The sequence below is a fragment of the Chenopodium album genome, chromosome 18, assembly GCF_948465745.1.
Source record: "Chenopodium album chromosome 18, dcCheAlbu1.1, whole genome shotgun sequence".
In the NCBI taxonomy this organism is placed as follows: Eukaryota; Viridiplantae; Streptophyta; class Magnoliopsida; order Caryophyllales; family Amaranthaceae; genus Chenopodium; species Chenopodium album.
In genome coordinates, this window is record NC_137851.1 from 36,318,624 (window position 1) to 36,341,629 (window position 23,006).

Genomic DNA, 23,006 nt, shown 5'->3' on the forward strand with positions numbered 1-23,006 from the left:
AATACTTGAGCCACAAATTCGATGACCATCTGAAAGAACATGGTATACTTTCAGAATTGACACCTCGAAGAACTCCACAATGGAACGGAGTATCCAAAAGGAGAAATCGAACCTTGCTAAACATGGTAAGGTCAACAATGGGTCTTAGTGATCTTCCTATCTCTTTCTAGGGACACGCACTTCTAACCGTGGCACTAACACTGAACCGCGCTCTGTTAAAAGCTGTAGAAAAGACTCCATATGAATTATGGACGAAGAAACCTCCTAGGTTGTCTTTTCTCAAGATCTGGGGTTGTGAAGCATATGTCAAAAGATTAATTTCTGACAAACTTCACCCTAAATCTGATAAGGTTTTCTTCGTGGGCTACCCAAAGACACCAAGGGGTATTAATTCTACTGAACAAGTGTATTAATCCGATAGAGGGTTCAGAATTATTAGAAAGCTAATTATTCAGTGAGGTCAAGTGATAGGAATGCTTGGGTGGAGGCCGCTTCCGATCAGTAATATTAATGCATAATTAATATTACAGCTTAATCTTGACTGAACCCTTCGGGTCACACATAAGCAACTAACGAACCGATGCTATGAATTAATTCGAAAGGAATTAATGAGTCGCCTGAGTGTTGTGAACAAAGACATCGAATTTTGAGCTTAGAGCATCGGAACCGAATCTTAAAAGTCGAGCCAAAATTTAGGAATTGGCAATACGGGAAAATGCTTCAAGTAACAAGTAAAAACCTTAGCCGCGCGAAAGGCTAGGGAAGCGCGCCAAATAGAAGTGCGCCACGTGGCAGCCACCATGGTGCAGCGTGCCACGTGGCGGCGTACCACGTTGGCAGCCACCAAGTGGCAACGCGCCTCATGGCAGCGTGCCATGTTGGCAATGCTTTGTGGCAACGGGCCGCTGATCCGGGTAGCGGGTCATGGACGCGGGGCAAAAGGTGGCAGCCCAACCGAACCCAACTTGGGGCTCAAGGTTGGGTGCCACATGGTTAGAGCACAATGCATGTGAGTTGCCTTGGGGAGCAAGTGAGGAAGTGGTCCTCACCTAACCATGTGACACTTGTTACTTTGTTATTCCTTGGTTTATTTAAGTAAGGATTGAATTCAACATTCTTTTTATGTGGGATCTTTTTGTGAAAAAGTCCCACATTGAAAGATGAGTGGAATTCACAAGGAAGCACTCCTTATAAATAGCGAAGGCATACCTTGGGATTGTTCACTTGAGTAAGGTGTTGAAAAAGGAATCTCCATTGAGAAAACCTTTGAACACATATAATTACTCGGGTTTAGGTCGGGCTTAGCTAACTCCTAAGAATTGGACCATTTTCGGTGATCGGGTTGCGGGTGAACTTCGTTGGAGGTCCTCGTGCGAGCGAGGCTTAGAGCTTTTGAAGTAAGAGGTCTTATAGTGAGCGAAGCACGCGCCAAAGGTATTAATCTTTATGGTTATAATTATTGTGAGTGTGGTCTTGCTTGGGTTTTCTTCCGCGGTGAGTCGGACTCATCAAAACCCAATATCTACAACAAATCCGAGAACAAAGTGTTTGTTGCTCACGATGGTGTCTTTTTAGAGAAGGAACACCTTTCCAAAATGATAAGTGGGAGGAAAATCGAACTCGATGATGTTCGAGAGGACAAGCAACAAAATCAAATTGACAGTCAAAGTGCTCAAATAGTATATGTTGACGTTGGTCAAAATGTGTAAAGTCAAAATAACAACGCAAATGCTCAGTCCATTACCCTACGTAGGTCACAGAGGCCAAAGTCTCAACCTGATAGATATCTTGGTGTCGTATTAACCGGGAACCAGGACATCCTAGTAGTGGATGGAGATGAACCGGCTACCTACAAGCAAGCTATGGCGAGCTCTGACTCTGCTAATGGCAAGAAGCCATGAGATCTAAAATGGACTCCATGTTTGAAAATCAAGTATGGGACTTGGTTGATTTACCCGAAGGTTACACACCTATCGGATGTAAATGGATTTTCAAATTGAACACCGACAAAGATGGAAATGTATTCATTTATAAAGCTAGATAGGTAAATTCACGGTGTTGATTATGATGAAACCTTTTCTCTTGTAGCAATGCTTAAGTTCGTTCGGATCATCCTAGCGATTGCTGCATATTACAATTATGAAATATGGCAGATGGACGTCAAAACCTCCTTCCTTAATGGAATTTTGGAAGAAAATGTGTTATGACACATCCTGAAGGTTTTGTCAACCAAAACAATGATGGAAAGGTAATCAAGCTCAAAAAGTCCATTTATGGGTTAAAGCAAGCAAGCAGAAGTTGGAATCTGCGATTCGATGAAGCCATCAGTAAGTTTGGTTTTATCAATAATCCAGATGAGTCTTGTGTTTACAAGAAGGTCAGTGGGAGTGATATTGCCTTCCTAGTCTTATATGCCGATGACATATTGCTCATTAGAAATAGTATTCCGATGCTAGAGTCTGTAAAGGCCTTGCTTGGAAAATGTTTTTCAATGAAAGACTTGGGAGAGGCACAGTACATATTGGGCATCAAGATCTACAGGGATAGATCTAAAAGGATGATTGAATTGAGCCAAAGTACTTATATTGATAAGGTACTGGCACAATTAAACATGAAGGAGGCCAAGAGAGGTCACCTACCCATGTCACATGGCATAACCCTAAGCAAGAAGCAGTGTCCAAAGAAACCCGATGAGCGAGAAAGGATGAATCAGATTCCATATGCTTCGCTTATTGGATCGATCATGTATGCCATGATATGTACTAGGCTAGATGTATCGTATGCCTTGAGTGCTACGAGCCAATAGCAATCAGACCTAGGAGAGGCGCATTAGACTGCGGCCAAGAATATCCTAAAGTACCTGAAAAGGAATAAGGATAAATTCCTGGTATATAGTGGCTCAAATGAATTATTTGTTGAAGGTTACATCGACGCAAGTTTCCAAACAAACAAAGTCAATTTTAAATCGCAGTCAGGATACGTATTTTGTCTAAATGGAAGAGCGTTTAGTTGGAAGAGTGTTAAGCAAAGCACAACTGCAGATTCTACAACTGAAGCCGAATACTTGGCAACTATTGAAGCAGCTAAGGAGGCAGTTTGGATTTGTTAGTTCGTTGGTGAACTTGATGTTTTACCCTCCATCAAGGGTCCAATAGCCCTCTATTGTGACAATAATGGAGCTATTGCTCAAGCTAGAGAGCCAAGGGAACATAAGAAGGTCAAACATGTCAAGCAGCAATTTCACATGATAAGGGAATGGAAGTCAGAGGGTGAAATCAAAATTTGTAAAGTCGGAACGGATGACAATGTAGCCAATCCACTTACTAAACCTTTGCCTCAAGTGAAACACAACAAACACATTGAGGCAATGGGAATTAGGCATGTTGGTGATTGGCTTTGATCTCCTTGTTAGGTGTTTTAATTAATTTTGAACATTTTAATGTAAAACACTATGATGAACCATTCAAATTTTGGAGTGATTTAATTTCATACAATTTTGTCACTCCATTTCTATTTAATTGTGCCGTAGGATTAAATATTGACTCCATTCGATTATGAGAATATTCAAAATAGGGTATCAAGACCAATCTTGGATAAAGAAACAACTATTAAGTGAACATTGAATATTGTAATAAAAAATTATCCCTAATCGAGGTCATTTAAATGATGGACGATTAATGACCACTTGAGATTAGTGTGTAGTTTGATTTATAGTATCGTTTCTTGTGCCTTAAGGACATGATATCATAAATCATGTGCACGGGTATTGGTTTACAACCATACCGGATCGACCTATGAGAATACTATAAGAGATTTAAAAATCGTCATAAGTACACCTCTCATTATGGCTATCGAAACCTCTTTCCTCGACCATGAGTATTGTGAGTTCTCTTGTTTAAGTACTAATCCGTTTTGATGTTCGTCAAATGTCTATCGTACCTAGGGATTATAATGGCAACACTCGGGCGGCTAGGTCCTCTTAGTAAGAGAAGCTGACAGTACAAGACTGGGAATGTCCCCCTATTAACAATAGGGAACATGTCTTTGTTGTTTACAGGGCCTCTTGAAGAGCGAGACTGTGAAAATGCATGGCCGTGCTCAGATAGATTTTAAGAAATCATCTACTTATTGACACTCAAACTCGGACTTCGAGAAACACCTTTGGACGTAATAAGGATGACGAATAATCTTACCTTATAATTCATGAAGAGATATTAAGTGACATAGGAAATAGGCTATACACAAAAAGCGCACTTGTCCGGAAGTACAGGTGGGAGATTTTTAGGAATGATGTCCTTTGAACAAGTGTATTATTCTGATAGAGGGTTCAGAATTGTTAGAAAGCTAATTATTCAGTGAGGTTAAGTGATTGGAATGCCTAGTTGGAGGCCGCTTCCGATCAGTATCTTGATGTATAATTAATATTACAGCTTAATCTTGACTGAACCCTTCGAGTCAAACCTCAGCAAACTAACGATCTATCACGACGAATTAATCCGAAAGGAATTAATGAGTCGCTCGAGTATTATGAACATAGACGTCGGAAATCAAGCTAGGAGCGTGAAGACCGAGCGTCGCAAGTCGAGTCAGATGGTAAAAATCGATTAATAACCAATTACCAAAATACCCCTCGTATCAGAATGACTCGAGCTACCCGAGTGCTTGGGGCAAGTGGTGCTAGCATGGCAGCTAGCATGCGCGCCGTACCAAGCCGAGGCTGCTAGCAGCGCTGGCTGGTGCGTGGCGCAACATGCTAGCACGCCAATGCTAGCAAGCAGCTGGCGCGCGCATAGCTAGCAAGCTAGCAGTGCTAGCGAGCTTGCAACGTGCTAGCGTGCTAGCACTGCTAGTAGTAGGCGCGCAATAGCCTTGGCCAGCAGCTTGCAAGCATGTGCGGCATGCTAGGCCGAGGCAATAGCAGCTCGAGCAACTGGCGCCCTGTCAGCAGGCCCAGCCGAAGGCACCAGGCGCCATCAAGGCAGCCTTGGTGCCCAAGGCAAGGCCCGCCAGCTGGCACCAGCTGGTTGCAACCAAGAGAACAAAGGGAAGGGGGTTTGAGAAGCTTGGAGAGCAAGGTTTGGTCCCCCCTTCCCTTATGGTCCTCACCTACTCTCTCCCTCCTTGCTTGACACTTGTTGATTAATTATTACATTACTTTTTCTTTTGATTTAAAAATAAAATGGAAAAAAGATTTTTACCAAATCTCCCACATTGATGGGGAGTGGAATGTTGGTGGGAATTCTCTATAAATACCAATATATTGGGATTTGAGAGACCCACTTGAGTTGAACTCAATAAGACATCTCCAAAAGAGAGAAAACCTTTAAATTCATTAAACTCGAGAAAGTTTATTTTTGGTCTAGCTCGGCTAAACTCCGAGTAGAGACTGGATGGGTCGTGTTACGGGTGGATTTTCGTTGGAGGTCTACGTACTTGCGGGACTTGAAGCTTTCGAAGTAAGAGCTCGTAAAGCGAGCAAAGTGCACATCAAGGGTAATATTGTCTTTCTCCTTATCTTGTTAATTATGTTTATTAGTTATATTAATTGTGAGCGGGTCTTGGGGTTGGGTTTTATTTCCATGAAAAGTCGGACTTTCCAAAACCCAACAGCTGATACAACAAGGAGCTGACTCTCTTAGGGAAGAAGTGTGCCTTTCCACATATTCTTGAGAAGGCTTGGGTAGAAGTAATGGAGCCGAAGTGTTTCAAAACCACCACCACGCCCCTAAACGATGGCTCGAAAATAATAGTGCCTAAGAGTTGAGTACCCAATCCGGACTGGCTCAAGGATGAGGTGTTCCTTTTCGCCTGTGGTCTTAGTACCATGTTTAAGAGACGTACATTGACCATTTAACCAGCGTTGTATTGCCGCTTCTATTAATGTAATTTCTATTTCATGTCTAATCAACCGGTTTCTTTTTGCAGAATAAGTTTTAGAAATGGTTGATGCTGAGAAGATGCCTGCCAAGCCTACTGTAACACTCCCAAATCTCCCTCTACGAAAATACCAATATAATACATATAATTATACTGTAGAGATAGACTTAGGCGTATTACCGCCGCGTAATTACGCAAGGCTACTCAACTTACTAAAATAAAACTAATAACTTGCAGCGGAAAACTTCAATACTCTTTATTTATTAATAATAAACCATAAATAGTAACTATTGTCATGAGTACTCAAAATAAAATATAAAGACCAACATATCCTAATCTAGGTAAAACCATTCCTGGGACTCCATATGCTCAATCATTGACTTCACCTGAAATTAGTCAACACTGCTTACCATTACGGTAAACAGGGCAAACCAAACAAAATAAGAAATACGGATTAGCAAAATATGCTAAGTACAATAAGTGCAAGATAATTAAACTAAATTTATTAGCAAACCTGTTTTAAAAACCAATTTCAATAATAATCTAATAAATTCCAATTTATGATTCCAAATTCCATTCTCAATATATTCAAAATAACTCAATACTCAATAATAATGATTTATAAAATCAATTATTTCGAAAACTCAATAACCATTCAATTAACTCAATCTCCTCTAAGTGTGCACACCCTCCAAGCTAGTCTCCTACTATTTCAAGGTTATTCTTGGAGAAAGACTAGGTCATACAAAGTCCATAGTCTTCAATAAATCCGCATAGTGGGATTAATAAAATAAACATGCTTGTAAAGCTTTTTAAAATATTCAATAACCTCTTTAATTCAATAATACCAATAAATACCTCAAACTCTTTTTAATTACGGAATTTTCATCATATATCACTGAGTTTTAACTTAATTTACCATATATCACCAAAAACTTTCTAATTCACCATGTACCACTGAGTTCCTGTGCAATACCACAACATACATTTTTTGATAACTGCCGTTAGTCTGCCGTTTGGGTTATTTTACTAATTCACCATATATCCATGTTTATAAAGTTATTTCACTCGATACCATTAAATTAAAAGATATTTCACCATATACCTAGAATTTGCAACGGCTATTTTAATTGTTGCATCTACTATTTTTTGCTGCTTCACTACTCTTTTTTTGAGCTCCTTCAACATATATGCTTTCATCTCCATGACATTGTGTGTCTATGCTTCCCTTGTTTTCAAATTCATAACCTGAAAGGACATTTACTCGGCATTACCCTTGCAATATCGAAATTTCTCTCATATATCACACTTAGAGTACAACTTTTATGGATATTTTGCCGAATCACATCTCCTTATTGCAAATTTCTTCCCACATGTACTAGCTTTGTTTGGCATTCTTATGTATGCATATTCGTAAGATGACGATGATGATTTCGAGTGCGTTGACATCTTTGCAAATTCTTTTAGAAGGGTGAAGTGCTGATTCAATCCCTCAAGTATTATGTTTATATACATAAACTATTCGTTATAACAATCAACGACTAATTTTTTTTTATTAAATTACCATTGTAATTTCTGGGTATATAGTGAAATATCTTTTAACTTTTTTTTTTTTTGACAAAGAAATATTTTTTAACTTAATGGTATATGGTGAAATAACTTTATAAACATGGTATATGGTGAATTAGTAAAAAACCCCAAACGACAAGCTAACGGCAGTTACAAAAAAAGGTATTTTGTGATATTGCACAGGAACTCAATGGTATATGATGAATTAGAAAGTTTTTGGTGGTATATGGTGAAAAAACCGTTTTAATTAAATCCAATATACTTTTAAAATCAAACCTTTAAAACATGATAATTAACTTAAATCATTCAAATCATGATATAAAATCAATACTCCAATTTATTTAATAAAACCAATTAATTAAAATGCTTTATTCCATAATTCAAATTTCAATTCAATTTAATTCAAACACCAATAAAATCATATCAAACATGTTATTCAAACCAATCACTTTCAAGGTATCTAGCCACCTAAACGTACCTTGATCCTTGCTAGCAAACCACTCAAAAGAACACTTCAAGCACCTTGATCGAAAACACTTTACAATTAAATATAACCATAATTAATATAAGGTTAACAAATAATCACAACAATTAAATTAAAAACCCCCCCAACTAAATGTACATGAACCTTTAAATTATTTTCTCATAAACATAATTAAAAATCTGATTTTATTTAATTAAAATTTAGTCATAATAATTTTTATAAATCCCTCATAATAATTATAATTAATTAAATAAGAAAAGAGAAGAAGAAAAGACAGAAAACCAAGGAAAAGAGAAGAGTTGGATTTGCGTTAGAAAGAATAGGCAAAACTTGCAGAGGCTGTAACTCCTTTGATATAACTCCAAATTGGGTAATTCTTGAGCCTAACCTCAAGGATTTTTCGAGAGGAACAATTTTTTGTGAAATAGCAAAAGCCCAAAACTGAACAGAAGTGCCCGAAAATTGGCTCCAAAGATGTAAGGGCTGATTTTCTTTAGAAAAGAGGAGAAGAAGAGTAAGAGAAGAAGATAATTAGTGTGAAAAATGTGGGAGGTATGAAGGGGTATTTATAGGCTAGCTCATGCAAGAATTATGGAAAGAGAATGTGGGAAGAATTATGGTAAATAAATTAAGGAATTACTTGGGGAAGAGAATGAAAGAAATATGGAAAGTTTTGATATTAAGGTGATTGTGCATAATAAAAATATGGAAGGTATGTTGTCATGAAAAATAATATGGCAAGGAAGATTACTTGGGGAATAATCAAGAGAGACAAAAGGTAGGAAAATATGGTAATCAAATATTAAGAAGATGGGAAAATATAATTAAGGAAAATAATAGATTTGTGGGAGATAATTAAAAATACAATTTACCAAAATATATTCCCCCAAAATAATACAAGAGGGCCGAAAATCTTGAGCTTCCCATAACTCAAATTTTCAGACTCCTTAGTATTATTTAGGAAGATTTTTGCTCGATTTTAAGAAATAAAATAATTGTGTAAATAATTAATTAATTAATTATCAATTATTCACCAATAAATAACTAAGAAAATCAGATTTTCTATACATAGAAAATCCGAAATTCTTAGCTAAATAAATGGGAATTTTCGGACTTCTTACTTAATTAATAAATATAATTTTTGCTTTAATTAAAATATCCGAAATATATAAATAATCCGGATTTTAAAATAAAATAAATGGATAATGAATCTTATCAAAAATCTAAAAATAATAATAATGTTTTAAAGTATTTTTGGCGCCAAAATTCAAATATCATTTTGGGTCCAAAATTCAAATAATAAGTTAATTTACTAAAATACCCTGTTTATGAAATAATAATAATAATTAATTAGAAAAAATACGTATGAAAATACGGGGTATTATACCTATAGCCCAGAGTTGGAAGGAGCAACTTGAGAGGAAGTTGGCCCAATTGGCAGCCAAGAATGATGGGGTAAGCTCCGTTTTCTCTTTTAACTTGTGTAAAGTTTAATTGTCATCAAACGGTTTTCCACCGATTGTAACCTCTGTGTTCCATTTTCAAAGTGGACAAGGTCATTCCCAGGTCTATTTCGAAGATGTTCAAGCGGAAAGCTAACAAGCCTGGATAAACTCCTTCCAAAACGAGGAAGGGTCAGCCAATGCAGACGACACCTTCTTTGCCGCCTGTCCAGGATCGGCCAACCACTAGAGGCAAAAGTCTGAAAGGTCTCATCAGCCTTAGCGCTGAGTTGGCCGACAAAAAGCCGGACCCCTCAGCCAGAAACTCAAGGTGTGGATGACTATTTTGAAATCCCATGGCCGCTTGACTATATTCGAGTCAAATCTCAAGCCACCCAATCGAGAGATTCGTCTAGCAGCCAGCACAATATTGGTGCCGCTTGTGTTTCTATCTTACGACATCCTTTTCTCTGGTGCAGATGCCTCTCAAAGATGGCAGGACATCCAGCATTATTCCAAGCAGATGCTGAGGAACCTCACCCAGTCAGAGAAGGATCAGATTCTCGGGTTACAGCAGGTCAACATGGATCGCATCGTTGCCCTGCTGGCTGAGGTAACTTAGCTTTGTTTCGGCTATCTAATTATTAGTATATCAACTAACCCTTCTTTTCACCGGTTGTACTTTGCAGGCAATGATGAGGTAAGAAATGCATGTGACCGGGCGATCCATGCCATAAACTCTGCTGAATTTCGAAACACTATGAATGATGTTAAGTTTAAAGCCCGAGAGATGAAACAGGAGAGCTAATTAAGGAGCTCACGGCTGTTGTTGAGCCGGCCAACAATAAGGCGTTTGAATTTGAACAGGAGTTGAAAAATGCCAAGTTGGATTTCAAGACACTAGAAGGGGTCGACAAGGAAAATACCCTACTTTGAGCAGATGTTGGCCGACACAAGGATGAGATGATCCAGCAACGGAACGATCACAATATTGAGCTTTACAAGGAGCAGGACCGGCTGGTGGCGGAGAATGAGAGAAACTGCAAGGAACACATGAAAATGGCATGGCAGCTCACTCATCCGGACACCGACTGGGAGTTCTTCAACCTGTGATAAAGGTATGTCACTGAGGTATATGATGCTCAGACCCTAGGACTGCCGGCGCCAGCTTCGTTTAAGGAGTGGGTAGGTGTAGGCGTCATTCAAAGCGCGCCTACGTAAGCATGTGGTGAATATGCTTGGCACTCATAGGCAGTCGGAATCGACATATGATTAGGGACACGATTACGGACATAGAAAAGTAGGGAGCCGCCAACAATATAGTAATAAACAATAAACAAAGAATAAAAATCAACATTGGAAGCAATTTAACAATAATATCGTTCGTCAAATCAAATCATAATAATAACCCTATCATGATACTAGCTGTAGACACCTAAAAATGTCTCCCCAAAACCAAACCCGATAAAGAACAACCTTTTTCCACCATTATTGGTCATGTTGAGTATTTAATATGTGGAGTGCTTAATCCATATTTCCATTCAATAAACCAACCCAATTCTTAGCCCATTTTCGCAAGCCATTAATTATTTTCTTCTTTTCGTGTCCACACCACCGATCTAAACTGATTTTGTGGCCCTATAATTTTATCCAAATATTATTTGGTTGGTTAGGACTTTTAATAAGCTTTCCAACGATATATCATAATCCCAATTCTGATTTAAAATGAAGAAGATATGAGCAAAACACTAAACTCCTCCCAAAACCGACACCCTTTCTCTAAAACAGCCATATCATAAAATCTACAAAATATTTTGACCTCGTTTTAATTGAGTTGCAAATTATACTTGATAATATTTCCAAAGATATATTATATGCCTTATTACGAGTTACGGATCAAAAGTTATCATAGTTTTAAAAACACGTAAAAACTGGATTTGCCGCGTTAAGGCATAAATGCCGCGCCACGGTGTTTGGTGACGTGTCACGGCACTGTGTACCGTGTCACAGTATTTTGCACCGTGACACGGTGTTTTTCTAGGGTTTTTTATTCACAACACTTCACTTCTAGGGTTCCGTGCTTCACCCTACGCATTTTCTCTATAAATACGAACCTGACTTCTTCAGTTTGGGGCACCAAATCATTCTCTCTTCCTCTCTTATACATCAAAACCTTCTCTCTCCTCTCTCTTTCTTAAACCTAATTTCTAGCCTTCCCTATTCTTTCACCATACATCTCTTAAGCACTCCAAGGAGTCCATACTTGACCCGAGGTTCCGTCCTTAAACCAAGGCGTGAAAGGTATAATTAACTGAGGGTTTGGACCAAATCAACTCTACTTTAATTTAGTTTAATTTCATTTTGAGTTATATTTTTATTGAAGTTACTAACAATTTATTCATGATTTAGCAATTTAAAGGAGTGCGCGAAATGTGAGTAATAAATTAATTTAATTATTTATTTTATTTTAATATTGCTATTAGGATTATTATTATTTGATTTGGCTAACGATATTATGGTTAAATTGCTTCCAATGTTAATGTTTATTCTATTGTTATTATGATCACCATATTGCATGTTAAATAGAATATGTAATTGAAAATCACGCCGAATAAGATAATCTGGATGATCGGTTTAGGTTCCTTTTTGATCTTGTGTGTTAATTGAAGTGATCACAATATTTTAGAATTATATGTTGCATTAATATTCAACCAATTTAGCGTTATAATAGTTTGGAGCGAATTGAATATTTTTTTTGCATGTATGCCTTTGAGATCGCAGGAATCACTTTTCATAATAAGAATCGAGTAGAGGCCAATACGGGCGAATGTGACTCCATAACGTACCATCATCCCCGATCCTCCTTTTGTGGTTCTGAACCATATAAAGTTAGTAATCTCATGGATTATGAATAGGGTAAAACCTTCACGGGTCAATTGTTGTTGCCTATCGTTGTCCCTTTATTCGTGGTTGCCTTAAATGATCCGTGAACGGTTTACAAGTTCCTTAAAAACTTGTTGGTGGCTCCCTACTTTATTTGTCCGTAATTGTTGTCCCTAGTCGTATATGTCAATTCCCACTTCCTATGAGTGCCAAGCATATTCACACATGCTTAACGTAGGCGCACTTCAAACGACGCCTACACTAGCAATAAAGAATAAAATTAAGAGTAATTAAGTAAATAAATTACTCACGTTCCACATTTCTTTAAATCGCTACATCATGAATAAATTGTTAGTAACTTCAATAAATATATAAATCAAATGGAAATTAAATTAAAAAGAAAGTAGAGTTGATTTGTTCCAAACCCTCAATTGGTTCTACCTTCCACGCATTTGGTTTAAGTATGGAACTTCGGGTGTTGTACGGACTCCTTGGAGTGGTTAAGGAAGGAATGATGTAATTAGAAATATAGGTTTAAGGCTTAGAATATGAGAGAGAGATTAGAATGTGTGTTGGTGTATAACGGAGGAAGATTGAGAATTGTTTTTGGTGCCCCAAAATTGGAGAAATTAGGTTCGTATTTATAGAGAAAATAAGAGGGGTGAGGTACGAAACCCTAGGATTAAAGTGCCACAAAAATAAAACCCTTGAAAATGTCGTGTCACGGTGCAAAATATCGTGACACGGTACAATGTTCTGTGAAGCGTCATAATATGCCGCGGCGCGGCAATTATACCATGGAATGATAAATTCTAGTTTTTACACGTTTTTAAAACTATGGTAACTTTTGATACGTAATTGGGAATAAGGTATATAATACATCGTTGAAAATCTTATCAAGTCTACTTTCCAACCCAATTAGAATCAGGTCAAAATATTTTGTATATTTTATGACATGGCCTTTTTAGTTAAAGTGTGTCGGTTTTAGGACAAGTTTAGTGTTTTGCTCATATCTTCTTCGTTTTAAATCGAAATTGGGCTTATGGTATAATGTTGTTAAGCTTATTTCAAGGCCTATCCAATCAAATAATATTTGGATCGAAATTATAGGGCTACAAAATCAGTTTAGCTCAGTTTTGTTATGTGGACATGAAAAGTGGAAAATAAGTTATGGTTTGGGGAAATGGGCTATGAATTGGGTTGGTTTATGAAATGTACTAGGATTGAATTATGGATTTAAGCACTCCAAAGAATAAATACTCAACCCGACAAATAATAGCAGTGAAAGGTTGTTCATCATCGGGTTTGGTTTTGGGGAGAGATTTTTAGGTGTCTACAGAAGACCCACTTTGACTGAGTTTGTTGAAACGTATGTTTCGAAAATGATAGTCAAAGTAGTCGATTGGATTGGTGAATGATTTAAGACGTTCTGTTATCCTAAATCACTCTGTATATGCCGATACCTGTAGAAAAGTGTTAATTCCACAGATAAAAGAGTGATGAGATAGAATGCATATCTGACACTAGTACATGGCAATAAACACGTTTTGGTAATTTTCTATGCCTCGTGAAATCCACCAGATGAATACTGCTATGATATTTTCTACTCCTCGGGAATGTTATTAGTTGAAATTTTTCACGCCTCGGGAATTCTGTTACATGAAATTGTTTCCGTGAAAATCGTCGACTTCTAAACCTCAAGAAGTGTGCAACGACCGACAATTTTTCATGCCTCAAGAAAAGCTTGTCTGATAATGAGATAGTTTCCTCGCCTTAAAAACTCTATCGTGAGTTTCAATGCCTTTAGTAACTCATAAGTGAAATTCCATACTCGGGAATAACACTAAGTATCCATGCCTTGGGACGAAATCGCCGACTTCTACGCCTCAAGAAGTGTGAAGCAATCGATAATTTTCCACGCCTCGAGAAAAGCTTTTCTGATATGAGATAATTTCCTCGCTTTGAGTGATCCGCTAGAAGGTGATAAAATCGTTGACTTCTACGCCTCGTGAAGTGTGCAACGACCGACAATTTTCCACGCCTCGTGAAAAGCTTGTCTGATTTGAGATAGTTTCCTCGCCTCGGGAATCCTATCGTGATCCACTCTACCTCATGTAGCACACAAGTGAAATTCTATACTCCGGGAATAACACTATGTGTCCACACCTTGGGACAAAATTGCTGACTTCTACGCCTCGAGAAGTGTGCAATGATCGATAATTCTCCACGCCTCGTGAAAAGCTTGTTTGATGATGAATAATTATAAGTGTATGTGTCTTGAGAATCTTGTATCGTGAATCATCCTCGCTTTGGGAGATGATCATTGGTGTTTGAAAAAGATAATGGTTTGATTGTCGTTGAACATGGGTTGCAGATGATAATGGTTTGATTGTCCCCGAACGTGGGCTGTGAATGATAATGGTTTGATTGTCCCCGAACGTGGGCTATAGATGATAAGGGTTTGTTGTCCCCGAACGTGGGTTACAGATGATAATAGTTCGATTTTCCCCGAACGTAGGCTGTACCTAAGACCTGTAAAATGGAATTTGCCAAAGGACTAGTATAGGATGTGATTGACTTAACCAACTGACTTGATCAAACTTGACAAGACACGAAATGGCATGTGTATGACTTGTGATTGTGTGTGTATGTGTATGAATTGAGTGTGTGTGTAGACACAAGCAAATGAAAATGCAAAAGAAAAAAAATTTTGTCATTTTTTTTTGTCATGAGTGGAAGGTCCGACTTTCTCCCGAAAAAAGAAAGACATGAAAAATGAAGTTTATTTTTGAATTTCCTTTGATGAGAAAAATTTTGAAAAAGTTTTTGAACTTCCCCAAAAGAAAAATTATGAATAAATAAAGGAAGTATTAAACTTCCTCGTTGTGCAAAGCGAGATGAATCGCATGAATTTCTTCTTGTCAAATTGAATTGCTCGTCCTGAAAATAATGCTCGTAGGCTAGGAGGCTAAGGACAATTACATTATGTGACACGATCAATGAATGCACTTAGGTCATGAAGCTAAGCACAATAGTTTGTTGTCGATGTATGTTGCTTAGGTCAGGAAGCTAAGCAACATATATAGTGTATGAAAAACAATCTTGATGAATGTTTCTTGGGTGTGGAAGCTAAGAACGTATATAATGGTGATTGCTAAGTATTGCGTGAAATAATGAATGTTTCTTAGGTCAAGGAGCTAAGCACAATATGCTTTGTATGATTAAAGGTCTTTGATAAATGTCGCTTAGGTCAGGAAGCTAAGCACATTATGTGATGTATGAAACAATGAATATTACTTAGGTCATGAAGCTAGGAAAGTGTAACAACGAATCTTGATGAATGTACGATACCTAGGTAAGAAGCTAAGTACATTTGTGATAATGCTATCGAAGGATGATGATGATTTTTTGCTGGATGCTATCGTGAAGCATGCGTGACGTGGGAACAAGATTTCATGACAAGGGGTTCCTAAGGGAAGGAGGATATGGCCATGAATATGTGAATGAAGTGTGGGAAAGTGATACTAAGGCTGGCTGCAAAGGTTATGGTGATGGAAAGAAATGTAAAAAGAGTCGAGATGTGACTCTTTAGGCTAGGTAGGTTAATGATGTGGGTTTAAGCCCCCAAAGTCTTACTCTAGATGGATAGGGATAAGCATTGGATATTCTATGACTTAATCATTCATATGAATGTGGCCATACCTCGATATAAGGTTGCCTACGTATCCGTTAGGAATTAGACCGAACGTTGCTCTAATGGAACTTTGGACAAGAATATGTACTCCTCAGAGAGGTCTTTTGAGGGTTTCTAAGGTGGTTAGACTTTTTAAAGAAGAAAGGGTAAAAGGTTCAAGACCCGAGAGAAACCCCCAAGATGTGTAATTGTGTATTTGAAATTGAACTTTACAACTTTTATTTTTTTGAATTTTTGTATGTTTATTTCTTTTTTTATGATTCTTTTCAATCAATGTGAGCAATCCCGGATCATGCGGTCCATCACTCACTTAGTATCCATGTTTCTCAAGCACGGTACCAAGCACTTGATGAGAGACGCAATTCGAGACATGTTCATATCAAAGACATTGGAACACTTGCCCTTAGACATTGTTTTACTATTGCTTTGTCTTCTTTTTTTTTCGTTTAACTTTCTTTTGAATATTATACAAATCACACACCTTCCCATACCTTTAGGTAGTGGATGTGAGTTGAATAAATAAGGCCAAACGTTAGACGAGGATCAAAGTAGTTAATGAAGAAGTGGAATATGCAATGTGGGTGGATGGTTAAAGGGGAAATGATGGTCTGCAAAAGGTTCCTTAAATCATTGGTATTCCTTGTACTTGGTTCAACAAAAGTTTATTTTTATTTTTTTATTATTTATTTTTGTTGTTGTTGTTGTTGTTAATCAGTGTTGGGTTTCGATGAGTTCGACTCACCGCGAAAATAAAACCCGAGCCCAAGAACAAACTCACAATTAATATAACAAAATGCATAAATAACAAGAATAGAGAAAAAAATTAAATTACCCTTGTAGCGTGCTTCGCTCAACCGGATGGAGCTCTTACTTGAGAAAGCGGAGCCTCACAAATGGCAAGCACCTCCAACGAAATCCACCCACAACTCGACCCGATCGGTCTACTACTTGGAGGTTAGCCAAGTCCAACCAAAAAGACTACCCGAGTAATTAATGAGCTTATAGGTTTTCTCTCAAGTGGAAATGCCTAATTGAGCTCTTAGTCAAGTGAACAATCCCAAGGTATGCCCTGGCTATTTATAAGAAGTGCTTTCTTGTGAATTCCACTTATCTTTCAATATGAGATTTTTTCACAAAAAAGATCCCACATGGAGAGAATGTTAAATTCAATCCTTAGTTAAATAAACCAAGGAATAACTAAGTAACAAGTGTCACATGGTTAGGTGAGGACCACTTCCTCACTTGCTACCCAAGGCAACTCACATGCATTGTGAGCTAACCATGTGGCACCCAACGAACCTTGAGCCCCAAGTTGGGTTCGGTTGGGCCGCCACCCTTCGGCCCGCGTCCATGACCCGTCACCCGGGTCCGCAGCCCGTTGCCACATGGCAATGCCAACGTGGCACGCTGCCACTTAGTGGCTGCCAATGTGGCGCACTGCCACGTGGCACGCTACCACTTAGTGGCTGCCAACGTGGCGCACTGCCACTTGGTGGCAACCAACGTGGCGCGCTGCCACCTGGCACACTGCCGCCTTGGCGTGCTCCCACTTGGTGGCTGCCAACGTGGCGCGGTGCCACTTGGTGGCTGCCACGTGTGCTGCCACATGGCGTGTTGCCATGTGCGCTGCCACGTGGCGTGCTTCCCTAGCCTTCGCGTGGCTAGGGTTTTTTCCCGTCTCGCCAATTCCTAAATTTTAGCTTAAATTTTGAGATTCGGTTCCGACGCTCTAAGCTCAGAATCTGACGTCTTTGTTCATAATACTCCGGTGACTCATTAATTCCTTTTAGATTAAATTAATTCGTCGTGTCGGATAGTTAGATAAGCTGCAATATTAATTATGCATTAATATTACTGATAGGAAGCGACCTCCACGTAGGCATTCTGATCACTTGAACTTACTGAATAAATATCTTTCCAATAGCTCTGAATCCTCTATCGGAATAATACACTTGTTCGAAGGACACCATTCCTTTTAATCACATGATCAAATGTAAGGAAGAAATGCTCATTGATGGAAAAGGTAAAAAAAAAAAACATGACACATAGACACATTGATAAGGAGATCCTATTCTACACTTTTTAGGGGGAAAGGTTTGAAACATAAGAAGAAGAAAACATGAAATCTTGGTGAGAAGCTTGCATCGTGCTATGTCTTCATGGCTGTTTATGAGTTACTTCATGTGGCCTAGTGAGGAAAGAAGTTTGTTCTTGTTGATGATTTGATTGGAAGGAAAGAATGACGTTCCCCCCTTATTCTTCCAATTGTTACCTAGTGATTTTGGACTCAAGTACTGTGGAAGGATGAACTCACTTCATGCATTAACTCAATACTCGAATTAGTATGGAAGAGTGTATGAAAGACTTTTGAAAACTGATGGAAAATACTCTACTCATTCCTATTATGACAAAACGATGAATGCATGGTCCTAATATACAATCATAAACAACATGGTGCATGGCTCGATGACAAAGTGTGTGCAACGACTCAACATGTGTGATTAGGTGAATTTATAAGACTTGTGGTATGATCGTATGACTAGACATGTAAAAAGTACCAAGACGATTGACGCGTGGACCAAAATAGCACAGAAGAATAAAAAGATAAACTAACTTGATTAATTATGTCCAATTTTAATGTTTATGCTATTTACTAGGTAAAAACGGTCCATTGGCAATTGTTAGTCACAACCAAAGAACACATGTTAAGGTTAGCACAATAATCACAAGAAACAAGGAAGAAGACTGAAATTCTAGAAGAGTTAGGACTCATGGGTATAAATAAATAAAAAATCTACAATCCTATGTTATACTAGTTGACATGGATTAAAGGACTTAGAGATGTAGAAGATTAGCTATGACTAGCTTGACAAGAAAAGATACGAAAAAAATAATAAAAAAAGAAGGTTGGACGCTAAAAAGACACCTAAACTGGATAGGTTGTAGTATTTCTTATGCCTTTGAATCTGTGATTCTGATTGGGACAAAACTAAATCCAAATGAAAGACAAAACTCGGGGCAACAGATCTATAGTTGGCACGACAAGTAACTCTTTCTAGAACTCTGGCTATGACCAAAACAAGTTGACTCTTATGCAAGATACGGGAATAAAAATCTGGGTTGACTCAAAAATAAAAAAAAGGACTATGACTTGACTGTAATAAAAAAAAAAAAAAAGGATTAGATAAAAAAGAGAAAAAAATTAAAAATAAAAAATTCACAAAAAAAAATGCACATATAAACATATTGTCACACATGATTCAATGAAGTTTGCAACCTAAAGTCAAGTTCTATGTTCCACTATGGTCAAGGTTATTTGGGTGTCCAAAGGTACCATGGTTAAGAGTTTGGACGCATTATCAAGGCAGCCTCCCTTGAGGGTGTATGCTAATGGGCGGCTCCGCGAGTTCGTGATGAAATCGAACTCGACTCCATGGTTTGGGTAGATTTAAAAACTCAGATGAACCCTTATTGCCATGAGCGTTTTCAGGTCGATAGAGCTTAAATCCATCGAGCTATCCACATACGTAAAACACGTACTGTTGTAGCAAAATAAGTAAGCTAAAATTCATATGCATATGTGACAATGCCAATTAAATCGCAGGAATACAATTTAAGAATCTTTCAAGTCTCATCCACTCATGTCAGCTAAATACGATCACTCAAATCGAAAATAACCAAGAATCCTCCGTAGTAGAGTCGCAAAATTGTAGGCGTCGTTCGAAGCGCGGCTAAGTAAGCATGTGGTGAATATGCTTTGTACTCATAGGAAGTGGGAATTGACATACGATCAGGGACATAGCAAAGTAGGGAGCCGCCAACAAGTTTTTAAGGAACTTGTAAACCGTTCACAAATCATTAATAGGCAACCACGATTAAGGGACAACGAAGGCAACAATGATTGACCCATGAAGGTTACACCCCATTCATAAATCCATGAGATTACTAACTCCATATAGTTCGGAACCACAAAAGGAGAATCGAAGATGATGGTACGAAGTGAGTCATGGAGTCACATTTGCCCGTATTGGCCTCTATTAGATTCTTATTATGAAAAGTATTTCCTGCGATCTCAAAGACATGCAAACAAAGATTCAATTTTCTCCAAACTAATATTAGGATAAATTGGTTGAATATTAATACAATACATAATTCTAAAATATTGTGATCACTTGATTAAACAACAAGATTAAAAAGGAACCTAAGCCGACCGTCCAAATTATCTTATTAGGCGTTATATTCAATTACATATTCCCTTTAAACATGGAATATAGTGATCAACAATAAACAATAGAATAAACACAAACATTGAAGGCAGTTTAACAATAATATCGTTAGTCAAATCAAATCATAATAATAAACCTAATCATGATACTAGCAATAATAAATAAAATTAAGAGTAATTAAGTGAATAAATTACTCACGTTCCGCGTTTCTTTAAATCGTTACATCATGAATAAATTGTTACTAACTTCAATACATATATAAATCAAATTGAAATTAAATTAAATAAAAAGTAGAGTTGATTTGTCCAAACCCTCAGTCGGTTCTACCTTTCACGCCTTAGTTTAAGTACGGAACACTCACGTTCTGCGTTTCTTTAAATCGCTACATCATAAATAAATTGTTAGTAACTTCAATGAATATATAAATCAAATTGAAATTAAGTTGAATAAAAAGTAGAATTGATTTGGTCCAAAAGCCTCAGTCGGTTCTACCTTTCACACCTTGGTTTAAGTACGGAAATTCAGGTGTTGTACGGACTCCTTGGAGTGCTTAAGGAAAAAATGATGTAATTAGGAATATAGGTTTAAGGAGAGATTAGAATGTGTGTTGGTGTATAAGAGAGGAAGATCGAAATTTTTTTTTAATGCCCTGAAACTGGAGAAATCGGGTTCGTATTTATAGAGAAAATAAGAGGGGTGAGGTACGAAACCCTAGGTTTAAAGCGCCGTGAAAATAAAACCCTAGTTAATGCCATGTCATGGTGCAAAATACCATGACATGGTACAATGTATCGTGACACATCACAATATGTCGCGGCGCCGCAATTTTACCATGGAACGGTAAATTCCAATTTTTACGCGTTTTTAAAACTATGATAACTTTTTATCAGTAACTCGGAATAAGGCATATATTATATCGTTGGAAGTATTATCAAATGTACTTTCCAAACCAATTCTAATCAGGTTAAAATAATTTTTACATTTTAAGATATGGCTGTTTTAGTGAAAGGTTGTCGATTTTGGGATGAGTTTAGTGTTTGTCTCATATCTTCTTCGTTTTAAATCAAAATTGGGCTTATGATATACCGTTGGAAAGATTATTTCAAGGCCTATCCAAAAAATTAAATAATATTTGGATGAATCATAGGGCCACAAAATCAGTTTATTTTAGTTTTGCTATGTGGACACGAAAAGTGTAAACTAAGTTATGGTTCGGGGAAATGGGCTAAGAATTGGGTTGGTTTATGAAATGTATTTTGATTGAATATGGATTTAGGAACTCCAAATATTAAATACTCAACCCAACCAATAATGGTAGTGAAAGGTTGTTCATCACCGGGTTTGGTTTTGGGGAGACATTTTTAGGTGTCTACAACAGGCATTCCTTCTGATGAAGAGCAGGCCTTCTGATGAAGAGCAGGCGGAAGAGGAGCTCAAGGAGCAGCAGGGTGGCCAGTTCTCGGTTGACCCTAACCAGGTTCAACCAAACCAGACTGAAGGCGAACACCCCTCATGCCAAGACCAGTCGGTGCCTCCACCTCAGCAGACTTAGCAAAATTAATTCTCTTTCGGCCTTAAGCCATCTGTATTTTTGGTCTGTGTACCGAGTATTTGAGTGTACTTCTAACAATTTCCTTATCTTTTCTGGATGTTGATCCGGTATGACTGTTTTCTTACCTGATCTTTTAATGCCGGGAGTTTTTATGAAATAGCCGACTGAGTTGATTTTGTGAAATTTGTTTCAATTGTTTAAATTCTGGCATTTTTTTCAATATTTGATTTGCTATATATATGCCTCAATTCTGCCTAACTTATTAGCTGCATGCGAAAACTAACAAACCGGCTAGCCTTTTGCCACTAGGCGGCTGTGTGGTTGGTTTGAAAGGTTGATTGATTGGCTTAAGAACTTTTGATACTTTAAACAGTAAGACATGTTCCTTATTCAATCAATCACTACTATGATTGCCCCAAACCAAGTACACAACAATCTAAGATTAAGGCGGTCAGGCGGTTTCAAAAATTGCTTAGTGTACTAGACTAAGGAAATCCTTTTTGCCCGCCTGGGGTATTTGCAATCCATAACCAGATGTAACAAGAATTTATTCATATAATCAAGCGTCCTTTTTCCCCATTGGGAGGTCTTTTTGAGATACAAATTTTTAATAGAATCCAAGTTAGGAATATCGGTCAGTTACCGGCTGGTGTCTATTAGACACGCGATTTTATTGCGTTGCCTAGGTTCCTTTTAGATTACTTGGGAAAAACGGCTGTGTGTACGCCACATTGGGCTAACCAGTCTTTGCCATTTGCGATTAGTTTATAGAGTAATGTACCACCCGGATGGGAGATGCTCTCTGCGACAAATTCACCCAGATGGGCGTTGTCGGGTATCATACTCATGTTGGAGCAGATGGTTGGTTTAAATTTGGCCGCCTGTACATTTCACAAGCTGTGATCCCATTGGGAGACGTTTGTAAGTAAAGAATAAATAATAAAAAATTGAAAACAAAAAGGCACTTTTTCATTAATAGCAATCTATGTACAAAAATTTACAAGTCTCGGAAGTAGTACTTTTTTAAGTTATCTACATTCCAAGTTCTGGCTAGCTGCCTTGCGTCTGGAGTTTCAACGTGGTAGTTGCTACCTCTTACTTTTTCACGGATCCGGTAGGGGCCTTCCCAATTGGGCATCAACTTGCCTTGCTCATTGGCCCTACCGGTTGCCTCCATTTTCCATAACACAAAGTCCCCTACTTTTAAGTGTCATTTATGTACTCTCTTGTTGTAGGCTCTAGTCTTTTTCAAACGGTAAATCTCATGACGCAAGGCGGC